This window comes from Camelus bactrianus, chromosome 34 (assembly GCF_048773025.1).
Source record: "Camelus bactrianus isolate YW-2024 breed Bactrian camel chromosome 34, ASM4877302v1, whole genome shotgun sequence".
In the NCBI taxonomy this organism is placed as follows: domain Eukaryota; kingdom Metazoa; phylum Chordata; class Mammalia; order Artiodactyla; family Camelidae; genus Camelus; species Camelus bactrianus.
Window position 1 is genome coordinate 18720778 of NC_133572.1, and position 22478 is coordinate 18743255.

Genomic DNA, 22478 nt, shown 5'->3' on the forward strand with positions numbered 1-22478 from the left:
TGGGTTTTTTGCCATATCATTCCACTCTCTGTCTTGTCTTCAAATTGCTCTGCCCAGTATGTACATGTCTCACATCTCCCTCTGTCTTTCTCTTATAAAGGCACTTGCCACTGGATTAAGGGCCCAACTGGATAATCCAGGAAGATCTCCCCTGAAGATCTTTAACCTCACTGCACATACAGAAACCCTCTTACCCAAATCAGGTAACATTCATAGGTTCCAGGGATTTGCACCAGGACATTTTTGGGGAGCCACCATTCAACCCACTACACTGCCTCTTTTTTTGCTATTATATGTTCATGGGTTGATTTGTGCCTTTCATCACCCCAACCCCCCAAATTCACATGTTGAAGTATCTCAGAATGTGACCTTATTGGGAAATCGGGTTGTTGCAGAGGTAATAAGTTCAGATGAGGCCATTAGGGTGAGCGCCAGGCCAGTATGACAGGCGTCCTTATAAAGGGGGACCTTTGGACACAGATACACACACACACACACACACACACACGCACCATGTGAAGATGGAAGGTAATGATCAGGGGTAAACTTCTAGAAACCAAGAAAAGCCAAAAAATTGCCAGCAAACCACTGGAAGCTAGGTAGGGGGCATAAAACAGATTGTCCCTTGCAGCCTTCAGAAGAACCCTGGCAACACTTTGATCTGGAACTTCTGGCCTCCAGAACTACGAGATAATAAATTTCTGTTTAAGCTACCCAGTCTGTGTACTTTGATAAGGCAGTCCTGGCAAACAAACCCATTTTCAATATATAAATATCACTTTAACTGGTGCAAATAAAATTGTGATTTTGTAACCTATCATAATGTTGCATTGTATTTATCAATATTCTACTGAAAGCATTTTTTTAATTGTCTAGCTTATAAACAATGATGTAATAAACCCGTAACTTTGTCCATATGTCATTTCCCTTTTTGTGAATTATTTTCTTTGGATACATTCTAAGAAATGGGAATTCTATATCAGAAGATTCAGAACAATTGAAAAACGTGAGTGACTAAATATTTTAAGCCCTGTTGCCAGTTATTTTCCAAAGAGTTGTAACAACTTACCTTCTGTCTGCTGTGTAATGGGTGATTTCAACAGTTTCTCACCACACTGGACAGTATCATTTCAAGTGCTGTCATACGCGTTTTGAGAACACATACTCTCCAGTGCCGGGAGGGGTAATGAAGAGTGTATTTATTGGGTCCTAACTCTTTCTGTCTCTCTTGCTTTCAGGCAGTCACCAGAGAAAATTAGCCACAGTATCTTCAGGCTATATTTTGCTTAATACATTTAATTGAAGAGAGTGCAACAGATGAGAATTCAAGATGGGTGTGGACTTTTTTTTAAATGCAAGAAATTATTCTTATTAACTCCAATCTCCACGAATTAAATTTTATTTATTTATTTGTATATCGATTGTTGTGATAAGGAGAACGAAGAGCAATATTCTTTTTTGACTTGTCTTAACATAGCATTTTTATGGGGAATTTACCGTCTACCTGTCCAAGGAATTAAGGTTGGGCGTTGGCCGTTTTTCAGCACTTCCTGGCTGAGGACTGTGCCAGCGCCACTCAAGTGACTGTCTGTCCCTCTGCAAGTCTTCCCTGAGGACAGATCCAGTTAATCCATTTAAAATGTAACAGTGACCAAAGCAATTCCGCCCCACCCCTACCCCCACCCCAAGCTACCAGGCTTATAAGCAAAATGCCTAAAAAAAAAAAAAAAAAAAGAAAAGAAAAGAAAAGAAAGAAAGAAAAAGAAAAATCTGGAGAAGCGCTGCTGAGCAAAGCTGGCCGGCTGCTGTGTTTGCAGCCGCATCTCTGATCTTCTCTAGCCTCCTGTCCACCTATCCACTCCCACCTGCCCCCGACGCAGACAGAGCCGGATTTCTGCCCTCACCCCCTGGGCATGAATAAACGGCGCCTCCAGCCCCTCCTGGATTTTCAAAAGGACACTGCGCCGGTCGGTCATCGCGGGGCGCCTCCGCAGAGCCTGGAGCAGACACAGGAGCGTCCCTCCCCCTGGGTGCGCGGTACGGACGAGCTGAGCAAATTCGCGTTTTGGCTGCCTTTTCTGCTAGACTGGGTGGGGAATGGTGTGCCCTCCAGGCGTTCAGATTAGAACCTTTGACCCTCTGTGTCTCCCGAGCCCCCCTCCCACCGTCTCTCTCTCCCTCCTGTCTGTCTCTGTCTCTGTCCCTTCCTGGCCTCTCTCCCTCGCTCTTGCAAGGTGTGGGAGCGCTCCTTTTCCAGACCATAGCGGGGCGCCTTTCCAGCTCCCTGTCCCCTCACCCACCGATTTGAAAAAAAAAAAAAAAAAAAAAGCCCAACCCGGGAGTGACAGCGAGTGGATCTGCTGGGCGCTGAATGAATGGAAGCTGCGGGGCGGGCCTGCGCTCACGGCCGCCCTGCCCACGATGCGGTCGCCCCGCGGCCTGTAGGGCCGTCGCCTCCTGCGCCCCAGGCCGAGGCCGCGGCGGCCACGGCAAGATCGGAGGGAGGGTGGTTTCCTCCCGCCCCGCACCCAGTCTCCGAGCCGGATATATAGAGTGTCGCGTTTGGGAGCCGAAAGACCGGAGCAGCTTCCCGGCGGCAGGAGCGCTTCCCGGAGCCTCGGGAAAGGCCGGCATCGCGAGGACCACTAGTTGAGCCCGCCCCGCGCCGGAGGAGCAGGTACTGCGGGGTCGCAGCCCCGCCGCGAGGCCGAGGAGCCGGCCGGGAGGCAGGGCTCGGCGGGGTCGCGGGCGGGGAGGGACCAGGAGAGGCGGCCCCGCGGGGCCCCGGGAAGGGCGGGCGCCGGGCGGGGGAGGACCGGCATTTCCCGCGGCTCCGCCTGGGGCTGCCCCCCGGGGCACCGGCGGGCGCGCTGGGGCGGGAAGGGCCCGCTCTGGGAAGGGCCCGACCCGGTTCACGTGGGGGCCGCGCCGCGGGCCCAATCGGGAGGGGCGCCGCCCGCCCGGGTGTCGCGGAGGCCTCCTCGCCCCCGCGCCCCCCGCCCCGGGGTGGGGGCTGTTTCTGGAGAGCGCGGGGCCACGTGGGGCGCGGCAGCCGCGCTCCCTGCGCGCAGGACTGGCGGGGTCCGTGCTCCCCGGCCCCCGGAGCGCGGCCTCGTCGCCCCTAGTCCCCCACCTCGCACCCCGGGATGCGCACCCCCGGACACTCCCACTCGGGGTCTCGCCGAGGACCCAGGCTGAAAGGGGCTGGGGCGGCTCGGGCGAGGTCTGTCCCCGCTGGAAGTTTTCCCCGTCTTCCCGCGGGGCCTGGGCATCGTGGAGGAAGCTGGGGAGCGGGTACCAGAAGATTCCAGGTGGAGTAGACGGCTTGCCCGAAGGCTGCAGGCACCCCTGGGGAGGAAGACTACCCGCGGGGCAAATTCCCTTCAGTTGAAAGAATTAATGATCAACTTCCTCCCAGAAAGCACTGGAGAGCATCCCACTTGCCAGCCTCCTACCCTTTCACCTTGCGGGATGGATAGGATTATGAAGACGTATTCTTCCGATGGATGGGTTACCTGGTGTGAGCAACCAAGGTTCTCTCTGGATCTGCAAGAGCTTTGGCGGCTGGTTGAGTCCTGTAGGGTGCCCCCCCCTGCACACACACATTGTGCCGTGAGCGGGGACAAGAGTGGGGACGGCAGAGTGACCAGGGACCCCGAATGAATCGTGCTTTTCTACTTTTTGGAGGTTGCATCAAGAGAAGTTTGACACTCTGTGCACGTGGAAATCTGAGCATTACCCTGTGGTTTCAATTATCCATCTCCCTGTCTCCTCCTTTATGTGAGTCGGAGATTTGGGCAAAGAGCATATTTTGTCTAAAGGGGCAGAGAGACTAAATAACATTTTAAGGCAGCCGCTCAAACTGCGGGAGCAGGCTTTTCAGCCAAATCCACGTTCAGGAATACTAGTGCGTGAGACTTCTAGGAGATCACCATGGGGTTTTAGGAGATGACCATGAGGCTTCGCTCCAGTGAAGATGCAGCATTCCATCGGTAGTATTTCTCAGGATGCAGAGCTTTGGATTTTACTCTTTTCCTGTTTCTGAGGGCGTCTCTTCTATACCTGCTTTACTAACAAATTCCTACCTTACACCTATTTCTGAGGGTTGGCTATTTTTATAATCATCTATTAATTTGATATAAATCACAATACATTGGGAAATCTTACAGTGATAGTTTCTCCTTTATATAAAACAGGGACTGTGACATCTACTTATAGAAGAGGGAGAAGCTTCCTTTAAGGGGGTGAAAATAAACAAAATAGCTCATATCTGGGTTTTGTGAAGAGGTTTGTGAAGAGCGTGGTCCTCTTAAACAGCTTACTCTTTGCTTCTTTATCTTCTAAAGATGCATACATGAGTGTCTTTCTTTCTGGCAACATCTGGGCAGCCTGAAGAATTCTTTGTTTCTGCATTAATTCTTGTGTATCCAGGAAAACTCATGCATTTACAAACGCAGTCTCCTGAAGGGACATGCATGTTGGCACCGGTCTGACACCGGTTGGTCTCTGTAAGAACATTTATTTCTCTTGAAGAGGCATCCTTCATGCTTTATTTTGTTAACAGGCCACTTTAAGGATTTGGTAAAAGCTATGGAATAGGATCGACAGACTTAGACACATTCACACAGCATTCTGCCTACAATTTCAGGAGCTCACAGCCTCCTTGGTACCCAAGCACCCAAATGCTGAGTGACCAGAGACCTCAGGCAGGGCCAGCTCACGGGGCCCAGTAGTCAGAAGGGCCTCTTGCTGGGCTTAATAGTCTGTTGTCACTGTCAGCTATCTAAGTAATTTTCAAAAAGGGTCTTCAGATTTTCATCTTACAGTAGACCCTACAAATTCCATAGCCAGCCCAGAGCCCAGGTTCACAGCCCTGTTTCATCACTTCCTGAATATAACATTGTCTCAGCAATCTACACTTCAGGTGGGTTCTCTGAGACATCAACTGAAAGTTAGCTGCTGCACACTTGTCGTTAAAGTCCCTCTATGCCCAGTTTCCTCACTGATAAAATAATGATAATGGACAATATCTACTATTCTGTTCATCTTAAAAGGCTGTTGTAAAGACACATAGGTAAAAAGAGCTAAGAACTGTAAAACTGTCAACCTCCCTAGAAGAGTTTCATACGAACAAAGATGATATCTTTACAGGCGTAACCTCTCCACTCCGTGTTTCAGAAGTAGCTTGAGGAAGGTTGGTTAAGTACATTAAAGGGGTTGCAGAACCTTGATAATCCTTATATTTTCATGGGAGAAAAAATAAAACAAAAATTAGCTAAGGTTTTTAGTATTTTCAAAGCGGAATTGATGGAACTTGGTGATAGATTGGCTGTGAAGGGCAGCTGAGGAAAGAAGATAAGAATAAATGCCTTCAGCAGACATAGCTGCATGTTTGTAATCCAAAACAATGGGTGCCCGATGCATAGGATTTAAAGTTGCCACGGGAGAGTTGAGAAATGATGTGAAAACTGATAACGTGCTATTTACAAACTGTACGTGCACTTCATAATTTTTGAAGAGGTTACCACCACCACAAATCTGACTCCTGTTTTTGTGACTTGAGCACATGGATGGAATATTGGGTAATCTCCTGAAATGACAAAAACCGCCAAAAGTCTGGTCCTCACCAAAGTGATTGCTCTGCATCACGACTCCCTCCCCTGCTTAAAAACCTCTCCATTCTTCCACCTCGTCTATATCCGTGTTTCCCAAAATGTCATCTGTGGATCATTAATTTCTTGGGATGTTAATAACAATTAAGTGAAGATGAAAAAGCTTCTCTGATCACTTAAGTTTGAGAAACACTTAACCTAGTTAAGCAGTTTTATTGTGGAAATCCTCAGAGGCTTTAATAATGCCCATTAAGGGTCATCAAGAAAGAAGAGAGATTCTGCGCCACGTTTCCTAAACTTAACTTGACCTTGAAATGCTTTTTTTGGCAGAACATCTAACAGAGCCAGCACTCAGCCTAACACGCTTTGGGAAATGCTGCCCTATATTAATAGGTTATACCTTTTAACATCCACAGCTCTCTATTAACTGTCGGCTTCTCTCATCTCTTCCATGCTACTTAGTTGGAAGAAAGCAGAAGACCGGAACTGAACTGACTCTGTTAATAAGCTCTAAGTGGATGATTAAAACAATTCTGCCATGTGGATAAGAGATAGATATTCACAAGCAAGATGTGCAGTCTGACCAAAAACAATTTTTTTTTCCTCCAAAATTTCTATTTCTGCTTTCCTGGCGAGGCTATGCAAGACCTCTTGGAGGTACGTTCTGTCAAGTCTAGACGTACCCGTGAGGGGGCTGAAGCAGAAACAGGGGAAGCTTTCACAGGGCCTCTCGTGTTCCACGGTAGATCTGGGGCTTACTTGATGTTTTGTGATATGTCCCGTGCAGGGCAATGCAAGGTGAAGACATAGGGCGTCTGTAGGAACAATGATTTTGCAACACACCTCGTATATCTTTCCTGGGCCCCAGTACATTTGCATGGTGTGGGTGGGCTGGAGACAGAAATGCAATTTATGACCAAAGAGTAAGCAACAGAGCAGAACAGAAGCTCAGTTCACACGGCTCCGGGCTCTGGCCATGGCTTTAGCCCCTCAGTGTGCCAGTTCAGTTCAGCAAACCACCGTCTGAGGGCCAAATCTGGCTCCTGCCTATCTGCGGATCTCTCTTGAACAAAGAATGGTGTTTATACTTTTCTAAGTGGTTGAGGGGGAAAAAAATCATAAGAAGAAGAATATTCTGTGGCACATGAAAATTCTATGAAATTCAAATTTCAGAATCCATAAATAAAGTGTTGTTGGACATCAGCCGGCACGGAGCACCTGTTCACGTCTGTGGCTGCTCTGGTGCTCCACACACGGTGGAGTTGTGATGTGCCCTCTGGCCCTTCACATGAAATGTTTGCCAGCCCCTGCTCTAGGCTTTTAAACTCACTGGCCATAGCTAATGGTAATAGATTTGTTTTAGAGCTCAGGGGGTAGTCTCAGTTCAGGCTGCTGTAACCACGTACCATAGACTGGGTGGCTTATAAACAACACAGATTTATTTCTTACAGTTCTGGAGGCTGGAAGTCCAAGGTGAAGGTTTACTAGCAGATTTGGTATCTGGTGAGACCCACTTCCCGGTTCTCAGATGGTCTTCCCATCGTAACTTCACGTGGTGGAAGGAGCATGAATCCCATTCAGAAGGCTCTCCCCTCGTGACCTAATCACTTTCCAGAGCTCCCACCTCCAAACACCATCACACTGGAGACTAGATTTCAACATATAAATATTGGAAGGACTCAGACATTCAGTCTGCTTCCAGGGTAGAAATGCAGATAGGTCTTCAGACCTGACTGTCGTTGGAGTCACGACAATGCCATTCACTGTCGATGACTAATGTAGCTAGTGTTGCACACTAATGTCAGGGGCAGAAGGTTGTCTGGAAGGTGAGAGCTTTTGAAAGTTACTCAAACATTTGAGCTCATATACAAAGGATGATAAACATACCCAGGGCCCAAGAGGTAGGCAGGATAATTAACCTGTTGAAGTCTGCTACCTCTAAGCATGGATTTCCTTCGAGTAGGTCACCTCTGATATTTATTTCAATAACGAAGCAAATCTACCTTTTATTAATGCATCCTTTTGGCGAAGAGTGATGATTTAAGGGTGCCATCTTAAGGTTGGGGTGACAAAGACCCTTTTCATCATCCCCACCCCACGCCTATTGAATCGGGATTTTGGGCACGAGAGTGCTCGACAACGTCACACACAGCCGGCCCAGCACAGGTGCAGACGTGAGGACAGCTGGTCCAGGTGCTTCCACGGGACTTAGAACCAGAAAACGGGATAAGGAGCCTTGTGCTTAGGACTCAGCTGCTGTCACAGAATCTTTCCAGAGCACGCTCTTCTCTGGGAATCAAGCAGTATGAGATATGGGGCTTCCAAGCCACGTTGGACTGGAAATCAGGGGACTTCCCATGGCTAATTCCAAGAACTGCCTTTAAAAGAAGAATTGGTTTCAGGTGAGATTCTCACTCAATAGCCATTTTTCCATTTTATTCAACATCTGTATCAAAGCAAATATATATGTGTGTGTGTGTTTGTGTGTATATGTATTTCTTTGTGTAACAAGCAATGTGACTAGTGAAAAAATTCATCTCCCTTTACTCGGCAGACACTAAGAATAGCATATGTTTACTGTTTTAATCATGGTTTATTTTAAAAGTCCTAAATAATTTTGTATCTTTAACCTTTGCGGTCCAGCAAAAGCACCTTCAGGCTGCTGTTGACAACAGATGTTCCCTATGGCTTTGGGACAGGCTATTACCGTGTTTTGAATGCACTTAACTTCCCAGGCTCCTCCCGAGACGCCCCCGAATGTTGAAGCGCACACTTGAGGGGCGGGCATGAGGGGAGGGAAGCTCTCCCTTGCCAACCTGTGTAGAAAAGGCAAATGCTCATCCACCCGCCTCAGCTGGGAGGGTCAGTAGCACTGGCTCGTGCATAACAGGATGCCCACAGGAGGCGGGCATATTATTTCCTCAGCCAAGAAATGAGAAAAGGCCCTTGTGAAAATGCTCCACATTTTAGATCCCTTTAGAAAAATGGTGCTTTATTTATCTCAGGCCAGTGAGAGGACACATTCCACAAAAGTCAGCACGAACTCTAGCTATTCTCGAGGGCAGGGTAGTTGGAAATCAGTCTGGTCCCAACATAGTTGAAAGCACTTCGTCACTTCCAGCAGAGTTAGATCTGTCAGTGCACAGCACTGCCAAGACCCTGGAGAATTCTGCCCAGAACTGGGAAAACGGAACCAAAGAAGCTCTGTCTAACAGCTCAGTGTATGTGCACATAGAAAGGATTTTTTATTATTATTTCCAACAAAGGACACTTAAAACTAAAAGGTGTGGCGTAGTGGCAGCAGAGTTTTATCCAGCAATGAAAGCATCTTTAGGGTGGATTGTATGCATCTAATAAAAATAGAGCTGTTTGTCTAGAACATCAGAGAAATTGCCCGCTTAATTGCACATGCAACATTAAAGCAAATAAGATACCCTGATATTCCTAAAATATCCCTGAAATCAATTCTGTGTCAGTCCGTGTATTTTTATTTCTATTATGCTGTTAACTGTTGTCAAGTTCTGAACTGACTCATTTCCATCGTGTTTTGTGTACTCAGGATCTTTAGGATGTATCTGCCCCGAAGATAAACATCTGATCTGAAGGATAGACACTTACCCTCTTACCAAAAAGCTTTGAGAGCATGAAGGTCCACTTACAAAGCTATTCTCAAAGCTATTCTCAAAGTCTTTGATGGTTTGAAAGAGTTAATGTCTCTCACCCAAACGAGCAGTTCCTCCTTCCTCGGCAGCCTGTACTTGTCAAGATTCTCTCCTTAGAATTGTGACATTGCTTCTTCATTCTTTTCCTCTTACTATTTTGGTCCAATCCTGCCTGAAGCAATGGTTATGCAAGTGCCACCAAGTGCATTGCTGATCACAGGATTGCACTTTAGGTAAATTTAGGTCTCAGTTTCTTTTAGGACAGAGTGAAACTTTCTCAAATTAGGCATCCCTGCGCTTTTAGATATACTACAGGTGAGCACACACCACAGCATCTTACCTGCTGTACGTAGTGATGACTGCAGATAGCTTTGCGGTGACTGTGTTCACATTCTGAATTGTCGAATATCTGAGTACCTTATCTATATTTGATCTAATTCCCTCATTTTATAGAAAAGAAAAAGCTAGTAGCAAAGACATAAAGTGACTTGTCACACATCTTTATAATGGCTAAGTATAGGATAGTATCCAAATCTTAGGACTGCAAATCCTATGACCATTCATTCCATCCATCCATCCATCCATCCATCCATCCATCCATCCATCCATTCTGTTAACTGAGCGTCTACCATGTATCAGACTGTGTGTTTAGCACTGCAAATGTAGTGGCGAGCAAGGTCTAGTACCTGCCCTTAAGTTTTAGTGCCCCGTGTTCATTGAGCAATTTTTAATCAGCTAAAACTTTGGAGTTTGTGAAATCTTTCAGCAAAGATCTTCGGTGTAAAAATATAAGATACTCATATATATATTTTTTAACTGAAATATAGTCAGCTTTTAATGTGTCTATTTCTGGTGTACAGCATAGTATTTCAGGCATACATATACATACATATATTTGTTTTTGTATTCTTTTTTATTAGAGATTACTACAAGATACTGAATATAGTTCCCTGTGCTGTACAGAAGAAACCTGTTTATCTATTTTATATATAGTAGTTAGTATTTGCAAATCTCCAACCCCCAATTTATCCCTTCCCACCTGCTTTCCCCTTTGGTAACCAGAAGGTTGTTTACTATGTCTGTGAGTCTGTTTCTGTTTTGTAAATAAGTTCGTTTGTCTTTTTTTTTTTTTTAAGATTCCACATATGAGTAATATCATATGATATTTTTCTTTCTCTTTCTGGCTTACGTCACTTAGAATGATGATCTCCAGGTCCATCCATGTTGCTGCAAATGGCATTATTTCTTTTTTATGGCTGAGTAGTATTCTGCTGTATAAATATACCACTTCTTCTTTATCTAGTCATCTATCGATGGACATTTAGGTTGTTTCCATATCTTGGATATTGTATATAGTGCTGCTATGAACATTAGGGTGCATGTATCTTTTTGAATTAGAGTTCCCTCCAGATATATGCCCAGGAGTGGGATTGCTGGGTCATATGGTAACTCTATGTTCAGTCTTTTGAGGAATCTCCATACTGTTTTCCACAGTGGCTGCACCAAACTGCATTCCCACCAGCAGTGTAGGAGGGTTCCCTTTTCTCTGCAGCTTCTCCAGCATTTGTCATTTGTGGACTTTTGAATGATGGCCATTCTGACTGGTGTGAGGTGATGATACCTCATTGTGGTTTTGATTTGCATTTCTCTGATAGTGATATTGAGCATTTTTTCATGTGCCTGTTGGTCATTTGTATGTCTTCACTTGAGAATTTCTTGTTTAGGTCTTCTGCTCATTTTTAGATTGGGTTGCTTTTTTTAGTTATTAAGTTGTATGAGCTGTTTATGTATTCTGGAAATTAAGCCCTTGCGAGTCACATCATTTGCAAATATTTTCTCCCATTCTGTAGGTTGTCATTTTGTTTTGCTTATGATTTCCTTTGCTTTGCAAAAAGCTTATGAGTTTAATTAGGTCCCATTTGTTTATTTTTGCTTTTATTTCTTTTGGGTCAACTGCCCTGGGAGAACATTGCTAAGATTTATGTCATAAAATGTTTTGCTCTGTTTTCTTCTAGGAGGTTTATAGTGTCTTATCTTATATTTAAGTTTTTAAGTCATTTTGAGTTTATTTTTGTATATGGTGAGGTGTCCTAACTTCATTGATTTACATGTGGCTAAAATACTCATATATTTTTATTTCCCATTCTTCCCCTTCCTTCCTAACCAGCCCCAGGCAATGATTTAGCTTCCTGACACCAAGAAGGATGGATAGGAAATGGAGTTAAAAGGAATTAACGTCCACAGGGAAGATCATGAAAATCCTTCCCAAGGAAACAGTGTTCTCCTTTATTCACCACAAGAATAATTAGCCTGTGCCATTCTCCTTTTAGTAACTCACTCTTTCCCCAGACCTGTCTGTGGACTGGATTCAACCTTCAGACTTCCTCCTTTCGTTTTTGCCCTTAAAGATGGACACACAATTTCTTGGTGTTTTAAGTAATTAATTGCTAATCATTGTAGAAAAAAAAAAGGGAGGGGAAGAGCTAAAACCACCAGTGTGGGAGTGGGAAAGTTACAGAGTTTCCAGAACGATACCTTTGAGTCTTGGCATAGGGCCATTAGTTAATTGCTGACTAACTGTGTGATAAGTGGAAACCCCATCGTCATCATCAGCCATCCATCTTTATTTCTACAAGCGAGATCAAAAACCAATCCTCTGTTTTAAAAATCCTCACCTGTACTCTTAAACCTGGATGAGTATGTGTAATTGTCTGGTGGGAGGATTTATAGATTTCAACAGATTCTCAAAGAGGTCAGGACCAAAACAAGATGGGGAACCACTGCTTTAGAAACAATTGAGTGACCTTTTAACCTCCTTGAAGACCTCTGGACCCAGGAAAGATCCCTTCTAAGAATTCCCCACAGGGACCATAGAACTGTTTGGGATACCTAGGTTTTCCGATCTGTCTTCAGTGTGTCACATGACTCAGCACATCACATTGCTGTAAAACAGAGAAAGGATCTTATCATTCCCCTGCCTAAACCCTTCCCCATCTTCCCCCTCCCTAGAGCAGCCTTGCTGAGTGTGTGAGATGCTAGTTAAAGTAGGTATTTTTGGATGGTTTCCCTAGTGCAAAAGAGCCTTTACCATCACCCTCCCTTCCTGCATGTCAGAAATCTGGATACTGGAAAAATCAAGGTGTCAGCACAGTTGTGGTTCCTTCCCAGGGCTGTAAGGGAAGCACCTGCCCTAGGCTTCTGTCGTAGATGGTCACCTTCCGCCTGTGTCTTTACATACCTTCCCTCTATGCATGTCCGTGTGTTCAAATTTCCTCTTTTATAAGGACACTTAGTCTTACTGGATTAGGGGCCCTACACCAGTATGGCTTCATCTTTTTTTTTTTTAATTTCTCATTGTTTCTTTTTTTTTCTAACTGAAGTATAGTTGATTTACAATGTTGCGTTAGTTTCTGGTGTATAGCACAGGGATTCAGATATATATATATATATATATATATTTATACGTATTCTTTTTCATGTTCTTTTTCATTATAGGTGATTACCAGTTATTGAATATAGTTCCCTGTGCTACACTGTAGGACCTTGTTGTTTATCTATTATGTATATAATAGCTTGTATCTGCTGATCCCAAACTCAGTTTATGCTTCCCGCCCTTTCCCCTTTGGTAACCATAAGTTTGTTTCCTATATCTGTGAGTCTGTTTCTGTTTTGCAGATAAGTTTGTTTGTGTCATTTTTTTAGATTTCACATGTAAATGATATCATATTTATCTTTCTCTGTCTGACTTACTTCACTTGGTATAATAATCTCTAGGTCCATCCATGTTGCTGCAAATGGCATTATTTCATTATTTTTTATAGCTGAGTAGTATTCCATTGTGTGTGTATATGTATGTATATGTGTGTGTATATATATATATATATATATATATGTGTGTGTGTGTATATATATATATATATATACACACAGCATCTTCTTTATAGAGTCATCTGTTGATGGACATTTAGGTTGCTTCCATGTCTTGGCTATTATAAATAATGCTGCTATGAATATTGGGGTATGTGTATCTTTTCAAGTTGGAGTTTTCTATGGATATATGCCCAGGAGTGGGATTCGTTTTTTTAAGGAATCTCCATACTGTTTTCCACAGGGGCTGCACCAGTTTACATTCCCACTGATAGTGCAGGAGGGTTCCCTTTTTTCCACACCCTCTCCAGCATTTATCATTTGTGGACTTTCGAATGATGGCCATTCTGTCTGGTGTGAGATGATACCTCATTGTAGTTGTGATTTGCATTTCTCTGATAATTAGTGATATTTAACATCTTTTGATGTGCCTATTGGCCATTTGTATGTCTACTTTGGAGAAATGTCTATTCAGGTCTTCCGCCCATTTTTGGGTTGAGTTGTTTCTTGGTTTTTCTGAGTTGCATGAACTGTTTGTATATTCTAGAAGGTAAGCACTTGTCAGTTGCATCGTTTGCAAACATTTTCTTCCAGTCTTTTCATTGTTTATGGTTTCCTTTGCTGTGCAAATCTTATAAGTTTAATTAGGTCCCACTTGTTTATTTTTGTTTTTATTTCTATTGTTTGGTAGGCTCATATTTCCCTGATAAATGACAAGGAGAGTACCATTTGGGGTATTGGCCATTTGAATATCTTTTCTTGAGAAGTGCCCAAGTCTTTGCCCATTTGTCTATTGGGTTGTCTATTTTTTTCATAATGATTTGTTTATAAACTTTACATATTATGGATACAACTCCCTTATTGGATATATGTGTTTTGAATGTCTTCTCCCAAACTGTGGCTTGCCTCTTTATGCTCCTAATTTTTTCTTTTGATGAACATAAATTCATAATTTTAATGGAGTCCAATTTGTTAATATTATTCTTTTACAGTTAATGCTTTTTTTGCCTACTTGCAGACCATTGAGATGTTCTCATACAAAGACTAGATTATTTGGCCTTTCGTACTAAAATCTGCCATCCATCTGTACTTAGTTTTTTACATGATGTGGAAAAGAAAAAATAAATTTCCATCTGGATGTCCAGTTGACCATTTATTAGGATTCTGTATATGATTTCAAATCAAAGGACACAGTAGCAGTCTGGATACCTCAGTCAGAACTAACGCATTTAGAACATATGTCCCCGTAATGACTTTTGAAACCCACTGTGACTAGGAACATTCTAGAGCCCTCAGTATTAGGTGTTAGGAAGTGTTAATACTTAATTAACCTTCTTGTATGATCCTAATTTCTGATCTAATGGATTAAGTGAAATAAAATAAAATTATTTTATTTTATCATATAAATATTTTATTGTACAAAATAATTTATTTTATTTCACACTCTAAAGTCAAAGTATAAAATTTAAAACAAATTTGGGCCCCAGGTATAGTGACTACAGATGAAGAAAATTGCTTTCTTAATAGTGTGATGAGTTCATGACTGAACATTTGGGGAAAAACAATCAAAAGGCTTATCTTTGGTTATTAAGGAAGAAAAGTGAAGGGTTTACCAATCTCCGTGGAACTTCCTAAACGTCTCACTGGTTTCCCCAACGCAGTTCAAGATGGAATAAGGAGAAATTGAAGGCAGAAAGATTTAGGGGGGCCCTTCATTCTTTCATGCATTCAGTCAACAAACATTTTACTGATTACTGTCAAGTATTGTGTCCAGTCTTGTGAATATAAAGAGTAGTAAAACACTGAGATGTTTGTAATCCAGTGGACGAAACAGGTAAGTTGCCAATTCCGTATAAGGCGATGCTGGCCGGGGACTCTGAGAGTTTGGCAGATACGACTTCCAGCAGATTGAGGGGAGAATTGGGAACTGCTTCCCAAAGGAATTAAGTCTGAGCTTTGCCTGGCAAAGGGCAAGGCAGGACAAAGGGTATACGGAGGGGTGACCGGGGGCAAGGCCTCTGGCGCTGGCCTATAAACTGTGTGACCTGAGGTACATCACTTTAATTTTTCAGGGCATGAGTTTCATATTTGTGAAATGGGGCTTATAATAGTAAATCTCATAGAGTCATGCTGATTCATTAGTTAATACACGGAAACCATTGGGTGATGGGCACAGTGCGTTGAGCTACTGTCACGTGCAAGGGTAAGAGAGCAACAGTCGGTCCGGAGGCTGGGGAGAAACTCAGAGGCATTAGGTGAGCACGCTGGTCCAGTGTGAGAAGGGCAGCCTGGAACTCAGGGGTGCGGACCCTCGTCCTGTTTTTGCTCCCTGCTTGCCCAGGGACTGTCTGCATCAGCAAAATGACAAGCTGATCCTTCAAGCCCCTTCCAGCACTCATGCCTCCTGACTCTGCCGCTCCTGCTGACAGAGACTTCATAAAGATCATTTGGAGTGTGATGGTGAAGAAATAAAGGAAGAAAGGAAATTCTGTTCGGAGATTTCCAGCTGAGTGAGTGGGAGAGCGCTGATTCATTGCGAAAGAAATAGACAAGGCGTGAGGAGACTGGTGTTTAGAGCCTGGGAATGACACGTCACAGGGTCATGGATAGAGCTTTTAGGTTGGAAGAAGCCATTCCTGCCATTTTAATTCAGTGTGGTAGAAAGGCACGCTGTGGTTAGATTTCAGTGGTTGACAATGATCCTGGAAAAAGCATCTCAATTTCCGGGGCCCAGACTTGACACTTCCAAGAAAGTTACTGAAGTGTGCCCCGCATCTAAATGGCACCATCTGTCAAATGCAGACAGAACGTAGGGGGAACCAGGCACAGGGGCCGTGGGCAGGGGGAACGTTGAATGTTGGCAACTTCACATGGTAGCACATAGTGATAGACGCTTTCTCAGGGGTTGTCCTGGGAAAGAAATGAGTTCACATTTCCCTCAATCTAAGGACAGTTGTCGATGTGTAATAAGGTGCCATAAAAGTGTTTCCCTTCTTATTAACCTATTTGGCTTGTTCAGAATTTATTGCACCAAGTTTAACGTGGCGGGAACAAGCAGGCATTGCAAACTGTCCCTGTTTACGTGCCTTCCATCTTTCCATTTCGGCAGGCATGACGCCTCGGTTAGGGGACTTAGTCTGCCAGGGGACATTGTGTTCCCCTCCCGTGTGACTCCCGCTGCCTTGGTTTTTTGCTTGTTTCCAGTACTTTCATCTAAGTAGGTATTGGTTTCTTCTCCAAAGGGAAACTGAAGATCAAAGTTGCTTGGTCGACACTAGCTTCCTCTTCCTCTTCTTTTATCCTCAGACCATGCCCACCCTCCCCAGCAGCCCTTGGCACCCGCATAGTTTATGTCTTCTCAGAGTGTGATGCGGGCACTGGACGTCCAGCATCTGAGGCCTCCCAACATGACGGACCTCAGGCTGCAAAGGAGCAGGGACATCTAAGAGCCGTCCTGGGTGGAAGCCCAGAAGAGGAGGGAGCTGAGGGGACGAGGGAGGGAGCCCCAGCCAGTCCTCAGACACGGGACAGAGGCAGGAGCCACGCCCTGACTGCATGGCTTTTGACAAGCAGCAGTGTGTTTGTATGATAAGGAGTCAGTTGTGCACGAACCGAGACAGAGATGCTAGAGAAGTAGCAAAAAGAAGAGAAAAACTTTCTTTGTGAAAAGAAAGAGACAAGCATGTCTTTCTTGAGTCAAAGCAGTACTAACTACACATCCTCACAAAGCTGTTTACTGGTCCCTGCCCCGTGTCACCCACACGTTAACCATAATTCACACTCTTGGATGGAGACATGTCCTCGTTTATGACCCATCTTTTTCCTTTCTTTTTGGTGTGTTTCGAAGAACAGAAATTCTGACTATTAATGTTGGCGAATTCCCCAAACGTTTTCTCTTTGTACTGAGATTTCTGTGTCTTGTTGAAAGAGATCCTCCCCAATCTGCTTTGCTCTTTAAGTAATTAGTTTGTGAACCTCTTCTTCTGTTAGTCTGTGGTTTCAGGTTCCAGGCTGCAATGGTCTATTTCCTCTGTTGGTGTCAACACAATGACACAGTTCACACAAAGGAAGGAAATACTTCAACGATGAGATGCAGGGTAATAAATCATGGCTAATTAAAATCACCCTAATTATTTACTGAATGTTTAACAAGTCAAGGTACTGTGCTCGGCACAGTACAAAACCTATACCCTGCCAATCCTGGGGACGGTGACATATTTTGCAGATGAGGAAACTGAGAGGAAAAAAGCTAAAAATACAGTCACTTGGCAAACGTTAACAAAAAACTATACTCATTAGTGAAGCATAGCTTCAGTTAAGACAGACACTTCTAACTCAAAACTCTATTTTGAGAGTCAGTCTAAAAAGCCTGTGGTATTGAAACACGCCCATGGTTTGGGTATAGTAGATACATTTGTATTGAGAATCGCATCCCATTTTCCTGAAAATCAATGAAAAAGGGTTCTATATTCCTTTTTGATGGACACTGTCTCAGGAACTGAATTGTGAGTTTGTCTTTGCTACCAGGAGACAGTCTGGAAAATAACTGTATCAACAGGTAAATATATGAAGCTTTGGAGAGAAAACTGACTGCTGAGGGTAGAGTCTCCTTGCAGATTCAGTGCCTTTGAGCTCCTGGAGTTCTAATGTTCTGATTTGCAGCTAACAAAAGTATGGAGCAGAGTCACCAGGTGCATGTGTGACTCAGATGTGATTAAATAAGGAAAGCAGGAAGCAAGTGAATACCTGGGGAAAAGCTTTTCCTCCCATTCCCTACGGGAGTTAGAAGACTTCACTTTCTTTTATCAAAAAAAAAAAAAAAAAAAAAATGGCCTTAGCCAAATCACTCACTGCCTCTGTTCTTACAGTTTTTTTTTTAACTAAAGTTTATTACAAGATAATGAATATAGTTCTCTGTTCTATACAGAAGCAATTGTTCTTTTTTTAATTAAGGTATAGTCAGTTTGCAATGCTGTGTCAGTTTCTGGTGCACAGCACCATGCTTCAGTCATACATGAATATACATATATTCATTTTCATATTCTTTTTCACCGTGAGCTACTACAAGATATTGAATATATTTCCCTGTGCTATACAGTATAAACTTGTTTATCTATTTTATATATACCTGTCAGTATCTGCAAATCTCAAACTCTCAGTTTACCCCTTCCCACCCCTCTCCACCCTGGCAACCACAAGTCTGTATTCTATGTCTGTGAGTCTGTTTCTGTTTTATATATAAGTTCATTTGCCTTTTTTTTTAGATTCCACACATGAGTGATAGCATATGGTATTTTTCTATCTCGTTCTGGCTTACTTCACTTAGAATGACATTCTCCAGGAGCATCCATGTTGCTGCAAATGGCGTTATGTTGTCATTTTATGGCTGAGTAGTATTCCATTGTATAAATACACCACATCTTTATCCAGTCATCTGTCCATGGACATTTAGGTTGTTTCCATGTCTTAGCTATTGTAAATAGTGCTGCTATGAACATTGCGGTGCAGGTGTCTTTTTGAATTAGAGTTCCTTCTGGATATATGCCCAGGAGTTGTATTGCTGGTCATATGGTTCTGTCCTTCAGTTTTCACATCTAAAGATAATAATATATACTCCTTACCTCCCAGGATTGTTGTGAGAAAATACTGAAATGTGCACATGAAATGCTTTAAGAATTGTTAAGATGAAATGCAAGATGTTGCAAGAGTTGCTAATGTTAACATTAAGTGGTATTGATAGCATATAAGACTTACGATTTTGTATGTGTGTATATATTCCAGTATCCATGTCTGTATATAATTTTGTACACAAATGATAATTAATTCCATATAAATTATGTCTTGCAGTCCTTGGAAGACTTTTATATCCATTAACTCACATGAGCCTCCCCTGTGAGGTGGGCCAGTGTTAGGTTACCTTCCCATGCTGCTCGCGCACATCTCTGTTTCCTCCTTTGCAATTTCTGCAACTTCTGCCAGTCCTTGTCGCTGTTACCTTTCACCTCCAGATCATTCTCTGATAGCTGCTGTCAAATACGTAACTTGCATATGTCCATTCCTTTCCAGCTTCTGAGCATAGCCTAAAATTCAACATCCAGGTGGAGGAGCAGACAGCACCCTGTGCCCTTGACCCCACATCTTCATCAGCTTTCGTTTCAAGCACCCAAGTGCCCTGTTTTTAGAAACTGACTCCCATGGCTTTGACATTGCTCCAGACCACTATCTCTGGAATCTGTAAATCTAACAGTTCACACGCAGACAGTGACATCCTTGACTTCTCTCTCTCTCATCTTATTCCTCCCACCAAAGCTGCCGTTCCAGTTTGGCAGGACCTCCAGTCATTTGCCTCTTCTCCGACAACCCACAACACACACACGCACGCATACACACTCCCCACCAAATGCACACTTTCTCATAGTCCATGAGCTGCCTCCTGGTCGTACGTCCTTCTCTGAGCACTTACGTCCACTACTTAACTCCTTTACCTATTTCCTCTACCCCCTGCCTTTTCCATTTGTTTCCCCTTAAATCCACTGTTCATACCCCCAAATCTGGGTCTTGCCAACAACCCACTTTTCCTGCTCCAACCGCAGGCGCTCAGGTGCTGCTGGAGGAAACCAGGCAAGTGTCTGTATGAAGCAGGGGAGGCACAAAGCCTTCTTTAACCTCCGCGGGTGCTCTGCTGCTCCAGCGTCTTTACTGGTTTCTGGTCCGTTTTCTTTCCCATCGAGACCTGTGGTCATGAGTAGTTATCTCCTTCCAGAAGCACCTTCCTTTACTTGCAGCCCTTTAATTGACAAAATACGATCTGGCCTTATACTCTTTAGAGAAAAAGTAAGTAACTGAAGATCTATCTCAGGTCCTGCTCCAACCTACAAATTTATCCACCTCCCCACTCACCTTTAGCTCTTTTCCTCCTTGTCTGAGGATGAAATGACTTCCTGTGTCCAGTGCTGGTCCCTCTATCTTCTCTACTAATTTTAAACCCTCTGAGCTTCTCGAGAACCTCATTTCCACTTATTTTCACTGCACTCTCTCTTCCTTTTCTAATTCCTCTCAGACTTTTTTTTTTTTTTTTGAGTCATTTGATAGATTTTATTTTTTTAGAGCAGTTTCAGGTTCACAGCAGAATTGAGCAGAATATGCAGAGAGTTCGCACACAGCCCTCCCCACCCACACATATGCACTCCCCTACCCTCAGCATCCCTCATCCGTGTGGCATTTTTGGTACAATCGATGAACCAACATGGACACAAAATTATCAACCAAAGTCCGTAGTTTACATTAGGGTTCACTCTTGATGTTGTACATTCTATGGGCTTTAACAAATGCATAATGACATGTAGCTACCACTATAGTGTCCTACAGAATAATTTCATTGCCCTAAAAGTCCCTTGTGCTCCATCTGTTCATCCCTCCCTCCCTCTCCCTGAACCCCTACTCAGACTCTTCTTAGGCTCAGACATCCCATTTCATCAACAAATGAACTTCCGCGGCCGGTCCATTGCTTCGCATCCTCCCCTTCTCCCACTGCTGCCCATCTCCCTACTGCACTTTTCCTTCTGTGGTCGAACTTCTCCCAGAGGAAATTTACACCAGCTGTCCTAATTCAGTAATCTGCCCAGAGCTATCGTACAAATACTGCCACCAAAAACAGTTCATGAGTTATTCCGACGTGCTTTATTCAGTCACTTTCCCCTTCCATGCTGACAGTTTACCTTGCTGAGTAAGAACGTTGGCTTGGAATGAGTACGTGAACATGGCTGCTGTTTCCACCCACGGCTAGAAATGGCATCGCAGCACTGACTGTGAAATAAGATAGTGATGCGAATTACGGGGGGAAAAGTTCCCCCAAGGTCAGTTACTGATACGAGATTCTTTGAGAAACGGTGCTTCAAAAATGAAAGGTAGAGTCAAAATAAATGTGCATATGCTCAAGGATGAAACGTGTTTTACACTCAGGATCCCAGAAAGTGCCAGCGGCTGAGTTCTCGACGTGTCAGTCAAAAGTAAGCACAGACGTCAGGGGAAGCCTCGTCTTCATAGTTTATCCTGGCCTGACATCAGAGGCCAGCTGAGAGCTGCTGAGCTTCGGTTCTTCCTCCATCAAAGGAGAGAACGCAATGAGATGAACCCTGGCCTCCACGGACAGAAATGACTGAGATTCACAGCACCACGAGGGGACGTGGGGGACCTTTGACTGTCAGCAAGTGTCAGGTTACATGGATGCTCTTCCTGGCCAGCTCATTTCTGGGGGTGGAGAATGGCATGTTTGCTGATGGGCGAGGACGCCCCCAAGGGATGCTGATGTAATACATGTGGAGATGCTGCAAATCCCATTTCTAAAGACAAGAAAGAAATGAATCGAAAGTAATTCAAACCATCAATAAGAATAGTAATAATTTAGTATTTTCATCTTACAAAAATGCTAGCGTGAACGTTGAAAACTAAAACGAAATACCAAAATTTAATATCATGGTGACCTCAGTTTAGGAAACTTTAAAGGATAGAAAATTTAAACCTTGCACTCCTTTAGTTTTTTAAAACTGTGTCCATGTGCTTAAAAGCAGTAAAAATAGATCTCTTTTCGTGATCTTCATTATCAGATTTACAGACTCGCAGACATAGAACACAAACTTGTGGTTGCCGGGCGGGAGGGGGTGGGAAGGGACAGACGGGGAGTTCGAAATCTGTAGATACTGACAGGTATATATAGACTAGATAAACAAGATTATACTGTGTAGCACAGGGAAATGTATACAAGATCTTGTGGTAGCTCATGGTGAAAAAGTATGCGACAATGAATATATGCATGTTCGTGTATGACTGAAAAATTGTGCTCTACACTGGAAATTGACACAGCATTGTAAACTGACTATAACTCAATAAAAATAAAATTTAAAAAAAATTAATTTTAAGCTCCCCAGATTGCTGTTTCCCCATATGAAAATCTCAGGAAAATGCTCAGCAACTTTATTAAAGTGAAAGTTTAATTCCTGATACATAAAAGCTATTTGTTTGTCAACAATTGCAAAAGGCAATCATTGCTATTAAATCCAGGGGTACCTTTGTTTCTCTTAGGTGGCTGACTGACTGTGGTGTGCATCAGATCACGGCCACCGGCCTGCCACTAAGCTCCTTGATACCCAGTAATCGGAATTCCAACCAAGTTCGGAGGAGAAGAGCAAGATCAGAAAGGTGGTTTGCCAATGGCAAAGATGACATTTTGAACATGTTTATTTAGTTTACATCATTTTCTTTAATGTAGGAGAAAGAAAGAGTAATTTCAGGAGGGAAAAAAAAAACCCTATTTTTATTTCAAGAAAATGAAGTCTAG

The 22478-nt window shown here is 43.4% G+C and overlaps 1 protein-coding gene across 1 annotated transcript in view; it reads left to right on the plus strand.

Annotated features, from left to right (window-relative positions):
- Positions 1 to 1796: 1796 nt before the first annotated feature.
- The window catches only part of FAR2 (fatty acyl-CoA reductase 2), a 123876-nt gene continuing 103194 nt past the window's right edge, over positions 1797 to 22478 (plus strand). Inside the window, exon 1 of the mRNA XM_074357797.1 lies at positions 1797 to 2677. The gene's annotated coding sequence lies outside the window, so the exon portion shown is untranslated. The remainder of the gene's footprint in view (positions 2678 to 22478) is intronic.